The 6,000-nt window shown below is 47.5% G+C and overlaps 2 long non-coding RNA genes across 5 annotated transcripts; one reads left to right on the forward strand and one right to left on the reverse strand.

Moving 5' to 3' along the window:
- Positions 1 to 505: 505 nt before the first annotated feature.
- On the forward strand, positions 506 to 1,985 carry LOC137916529 (uncharacterized). Of its 4 annotated transcripts, none has more exons than XR_011106509.1 (4): positions 506 to 604; positions 1,017 to 1,197; positions 1,455 to 1,696; positions 1,888 to 1,975. It is a non-coding gene; the product is annotated as an uncharacterized lncRNA (long non-coding RNA). The 4 variants fall into 4 exon arrangements; XR_011106511.1 differs by having other exon boundaries at positions 1,017 to 1,161; XR_011106510.1 differs by lacking the exon at positions 1,455 to 1,696 and having other exon boundaries at positions 1,017 to 1,161; positions 1,888 to 1,985.
- A 2,541-nt stretch (positions 1,986 to 4,526) lies between these two features.
- LOC137916530 (uncharacterized) lies at positions 4,527 to 5,757 on the reverse strand. Its single transcript, XR_011106512.1, has 4 exons — positions 5,625 to 5,757; positions 5,146 to 5,285; positions 4,953 to 5,064; positions 4,527 to 4,761 (listed from the first exon to the last, which is right to left on the reverse strand). It is a non-coding gene; the product is annotated as an uncharacterized lncRNA (long non-coding RNA).
- Positions 5,758 to 6,000: the final 243 nt, after the last annotated feature.

The following is a 6,000-nucleotide window of genomic DNA, read 5'->3' on the forward strand; positions in this document are numbered from 1 at the left end:
ACCCTAACCCTAACCCTAACCCTAACCCTAACCCTAACCCTAACCCTAACCCTAACCCTAACCCTAACCCTAACCCTAACCCTAACCCTAACCCTAACCCTAACCCTAACCCTAACCCTAACCCTAACCCTAACCCTAACCCTAACCCTAACCCTAACCCTAACCCTAACCCTAACCCTAACCCTAACCCTAACCCTAACCCTAACCCTAACCCTAACCCTAACCCTAACCCTAACCCTAACCCTAACCCTAACCCTAACCCTAACCCTTCTGATTTTCAAAATTGGGCCACAGGTCGGATTCGAACACGGGGCGTCTGGGATGCGGGGCACAGGCAGCTACCACTACACCACCGCCTCACCTGTTCCAGGTTTTGAGATTCAAGACACTTTATCTATTCAGCATGCCACGGGGGCATTCTGGGTAGCGTAACTGCGTCATACTTTTCAGCCAATCAGCCCGGTGATTATCTGTTTTAAAGGTGGGTGGGGATTTCCGTCCAGTCGTGGAGGGAAGAGCGGCAGGAGCAGACGACGGATCAGCATCAGCAATCGGCAGAATCTCCATTGAAGTCAAGATGAACAAAAAAAACCGTCGTCTTCCGGTAAGGACCCTTAGTTAACGTTCTACTATTCTTACAGAGACCGATTTCTGCAACTCAAGACGAGAGACACGTGCGTTTTTACGCAGCTAATAGGGTTGTAGGCAAGACGCGTTTTATGATGCGCCATGAAAGAGAACTTGTAGCTTAATTAACTGTATTAAAATAGCGTCCAGAAAATATTAAGTGTTTGTCTTGGCCGTGAGCTAATCTGGCGTGCCGTGTAATTATATTTTGCCCACGAGGCAATATAAAATTCATATCAGCAATGGGCCGTACGTAAATGTTTCGGTGCGTTTTAATAATAAATTAAAAAAAAAAAAAAAGCAGCACATTCGCCGCAAATATTAAAAATCTCATAAAGCTCTGCTCTTTTTTTTGAAGCTTTGGATTCTTATAAATTTATTGTGTCCAGGCCTCAGAACGCAGGACCGGCGGAGGCAGCGGAGGCTCCCCTCACAGCATCACCTGATGCGAAGGCAGCGCCTAAGCTGGCAACACCGGAGGGTCAAGGGCCGGAGGAGCGGTCTGGCAGCAAGACGCTGCCGTCAGACAAGCGGGTGAGACATGAGCGGCTGCAGTGCTTAAAACAGACGGTGAGCGAGGAAGCTTTAAATTCAAAATCAGTAAACTAAATCTTACCTTACCTAAAATTAAAAAAATTGCTGTTTGATGTGCTGTTTTCTCCGGTACGCGTTTTAAAAGCGCGGGGTGAACTAAGATAAAGTTAGGCCCAAAGCCTGCCGCCAGTTCCGGTTTTTTGCGCGGCTGTGCCTTATCGTACAGACACGTGACCACCACCATCGGACTCGTCTCGTTCCGCTGATGTTGTTTGATGTTCTGTTTTCCCCAGTACGACTTTTCTGCACAAGGGGTGAACTGAGAGAAATTTAGGCCCAAAGCCTGAGGCCGCTTCCGGGTTTTTGCACGTCGCGAGGCCGTGCCCGGTCGTAGCGACACGTGACCACCATCATCGGATTCGTCTCGACTCGCTGATGCGGTTTGATGTGCCGTTTGTCCCGGTTCTCCCTCGCAAAGTGGAACCTTCCTCAAAAAACGGACAGGGGCACGCTGCTAAAAGCCATGCCCAGAAAGGTGCACTGCGCGGTGGGTAGATTTAGTGGGGGGGGTTGATTTGGGGGCCCGTAGCGTCACTTTCCGGGCACGCAGAAGGTCGTGACGCCGTTGTACTTGCTTGACTTGGTGTATTATTAAAATACATAAATGCATATTTATTTAATGGTTACATACTTCCAGGATGACTCTGTTATTACTTTTTTCCACAGTTGACGCCTTGGAGGATCCTTCCTGCCTTTGGAGCACCCGTCCAGCCGTGGAGGATCCGTGCAGTTCACTGTTCTGTGTATTAAAGTGTATTCTTGCAAACACTTGTACTTCATTTGTGTATAATCAACTGTCTGTAATCTTGCTAGCACAGAATGGTTGTCCAGATTTTGTAGATCGTTCGTGCAGTAACGGACAGCTGTGGATGACCCGCCCTGCTGTGGACCCCTCTTGCTGTTGAGAACCCGTCCAGCCTTGGAGTGCCCGTACAGTTCAATACTCTGTGTGTTAAAGTTTATTCTTGCAAACACGTGTACTTCATTTGTGTATAACCAACTGTCTGTAATCTTGCTACGATGTAATTATTGTCCAGATTATGGTTGGTAAGTCGAAGTGGTCATGCGATTTCTACCCCGAAGGGCCCCGGTCCCGGATTTGTACCCTGCAGGCCACAGGTTGGAGAAAACAACGCTGCGCAAAATATTACAATAATCCATATTTCTACTGTATGCAGTGACTCCACAGAGCTTAGTTAACCCCCCCGGACCGTCAGCTGTTCGCGGGGACGTTGTCCCGAGGGACTGCGCTGGTTTTAGCGTTGCCGCAGACGGCCGCGCGAAATATGACAACAATCCATATTTCTACTGTATGCAGTGACTCCACAGTGCTTAGTTAACCCCCCCCGGACCGTCAGCTGTTCCCGAGGGACTGCGCTGGTTTGAAAATATTGTTTTTAATGTGCAAGTACTAGCGAGTAGGGATAATGTACAAGATTGTCCTTAACGTGTACTTACGACCGCGGTACACACACACACGCAGGTGCGAAACACAGACGATGTCAGCAAAGAACTTTTTCTAATCTCGGCCGTTTTGTATTTTGACTTCAGAACGCCAAACCTTATCAAATATTTTAAGATTCTATATTTTGTACATTAATATATTAGAGCTATCTATAAACACCGACGTGTGGACGGTACCACCCTGATGTCGGGGGGGGGGGGGGATTTCAGACGCCCTCCTGGTCTCAGCTTGGCGCCGCAGCGGGTCGATGCCTCCGAATCCCCCCCGTTTGCTGATAGGATGGCGTTCCCCGTTCCCAGACGGTACGACCCAATAAATGTTCAAAGAATTCCTACGAGGCCTTTTATATGAACGCCATACTGATGGTCATCCGACGGATGGGGACGGATGAGCCCATGTGGAAACGTACCCTTTGATGTGCCGCCACCCCTCCCTTAGAGCAGTATTGCACGGCACGTTATTTCACAACGATCTTAATTCTGGCAGTTCCACCAATTTTAGTCGTTTTATTTTAGGGGTTAATAACATTTCAGCCACTTGGCTGCGCCACCGAGTACGATAATCAATAAATGTGCGGAAGGTGGCGAGTTTTTACCAGAGAATAAGGTGGAACGCGGTGACTGTAGACGGGTAACGGTCAGACCGACCTCATCTTAGAGCATCTCTCCAACCCGCTGCTGCCAAACTCTCCGTTTGCCCCTTTGGAACACTGTAAACTTTATCGTTTTTAACAATTGGGGGAAAAATAAAGCAGTTATTGGGACCGTTTCTGTATTTATTAGGTGTGAGAGGCATTGCAGAATCTGTTCCACGTGTTTCTACAATGTTGTGGGCGTTCCCGTACGCCACCTAGTGGACAGAGAAAGTGACCGCCGTACACAATCACTCGTCCTGACAGGGCTTGACGTCATAATTCCAGGTTTATGTCTCGCTGTAAACATGAGCCTCGCGCGCCGCTCGTAACTTTACACCCCAGTGGAGTCATTGAACGCGCCGTTTCCCATTTACTTTACTTTACCAAACAACAAACCTCAAATTCTTGTAAAAAAAAAAAATACATGCTGCACCCCTTGGTTTTGAACCCAGGAGCTTCTGGCCGGGAGTCAAGTGTGCTACCCACTGCACCACCGAGAACGCAGTGTGATGTCGCATAAGGAAAAAGCACAGCTCCAGTGCAACACGCTGCGGTCTGGAATAGCAGCTCATCATCCGACAAGCATGACTTTGTTAACGCCTCGAGTTTCCTCCCCCGCACTGTGGCGTGGTTGGTATTGCTACCAACCACCGTGTCGGAGGCCCCGGGTTCGAGTCCCGCTGGGGGAGTGGGGTAGAACGGGGGTAGCAGGGTAGGCCTAGGGCCTTGCCTGGGCGGAGTGAACTGGACCGGTCCACTTCACTCCGCCCAGGCGGCCCTGGGTCTACCCTGCTGCCCCCTCTCTATCCCATTCCCGTAGTGGGATTTGAAGCTGGGGCTCTTTGAACTTTTCAACATTGCTACCAACTATTCCCCCACCCCCGTGCACACACCGACGCACGCACTCACACACCACGGACAATTTGGAGTAACCGATTCCCCTAAATTGCACGTTTTTGGAGGTGGGCGGAAACGGGAGAACCCCGACGCAGACACGATTCGAACCCAGTACCATCTGGCTGTGAGGCCAGCGTAAACTCGACCAGCTGATAACCAGTCATTAACAAATTCTCAACACCAATGACGACATCACAGACAATCTGAATGTAAATATACATACTTTAATCTCATGTCCAAGCAGATCTTCCGAGCAGATCAGATCGGCAATATGAAGAAAATGTACATTTATATTTCTATCCATCCGGTTCACGTTTCACATCCAACACTGTAAAAAATAAAACAGCAAATACACTGCAAAAAAACCCCATGTGCTGACAGGATGTGATGTCACAGATCACACACCCAAGCCTCGCTGTATCAGAAAGTCGCTCCACCAGCATCGCATCCACGTCTGACTCGCCCCCACGAGGGACGCTGCCATTGCACCGACGGAGAGATGCTTTCCGCTTCCTGGGGACCATGGTAACAGGAAGTCCCGCCCCTGAAGTCGACAAACATTTTGAAAAAAGAAGTGTGAAGAACAAGATGAAGAAAAGAGAAGTGCTACCTGTATGTAGTAATAATGAATATAACTGCGTAGTTAGAAATAAAATACAAAATAACACAAAGGAGGGACATAAATAAGGAGACTACCGTCGCTTTATCATGCTTTCAATACATTTCCCAACCCACCTTGCAGTCTCTTCCTTTTCCGGGGCAGAGTAAAGTCAGGAAAAAGGACAACCCTCCGTCTTTTCTGCCGTCCAATCAGGAGTAGCGCTCCTCAAACATTGTTTCAAGACTCCTGTGCGGTGAAAAACAAAACATGGTAGAAGACTGGAGATTCAGCGAGATTTGCATTATTCATTTTAAAGGTTACCATTACCTGTTGGTTGAGGGGGAATTGTAGTTCGAAATATCGCGTGAACCGTACGTTGTAGAGACTTGAGAAGTGGGTCTACCCAATATAATTCGGCTATGCTGAACACGCCGGTCCAAACCCCGCCTCTGTACGACCTTCCGTTCCTGAGATATGACAAAATTAAACCTTTACACGTCCATCACGTCGTCATTCTTAGTCACACCCACCTTTCCGTCACGTCAGTTCCAGCCACATATGTCGTCTATAAGTGTGCCAAGTTACAAGTTGTTAAGACATTTGTTTGTGTGCATACCCTAACCCTAACCCTAACCAAAACAAGAAAATATAAATATAAAGACAAATTAACGTAAGGATTAGAACTGACATAAAATGACATAAATGCACATTAAACAAATAAGCACAAATATAAATCACAGGCTTAATTGGCTTCACATGGCATTCACATAAACACTAATTAACACAGAAAAGCAAACAAACTGTACCTCATTGGCCACACAGACTCCAAAGGAATAAAGATGAGGTTAAACGTCTTCTTAGAGATTATTTTCCAACAATTTCTTGGACCAATTCTGCTTGCTCCTTTCCAGACATTGACTGCCGCACGCCCAGTCTTTCTCATGGAGCGCGCCAATAATCTCATCCCGTGGGGTACACAAACATGCGGAACTAAAGTTTGGTTCCCCCTTATCCCCCCGACATCAAATTAATTACACATAAATATTAGAGATACATTAGCTGGCAGCTACAGTTTGTGTGCATATTTATGCTTATTGTCAACTTCAAACGCTCACTAAAGCGTCCTCGTTCGCTCTCTTGTGGCCGTTTCTGGAATAACACCAGAAATGTTCCAAACATTTG

This window comes from Brachionichthys hirsutus, unplaced genomic scaffold (genome assembly GCF_040956055.1).
Source record: "Brachionichthys hirsutus isolate HB-005 unplaced genomic scaffold, CSIRO-AGI_Bhir_v1 contig_571, whole genome shotgun sequence".
NCBI lineage: Eukaryota > Metazoa > Chordata > Actinopteri > Lophiiformes > Brachionichthyidae > Brachionichthys > Brachionichthys hirsutus.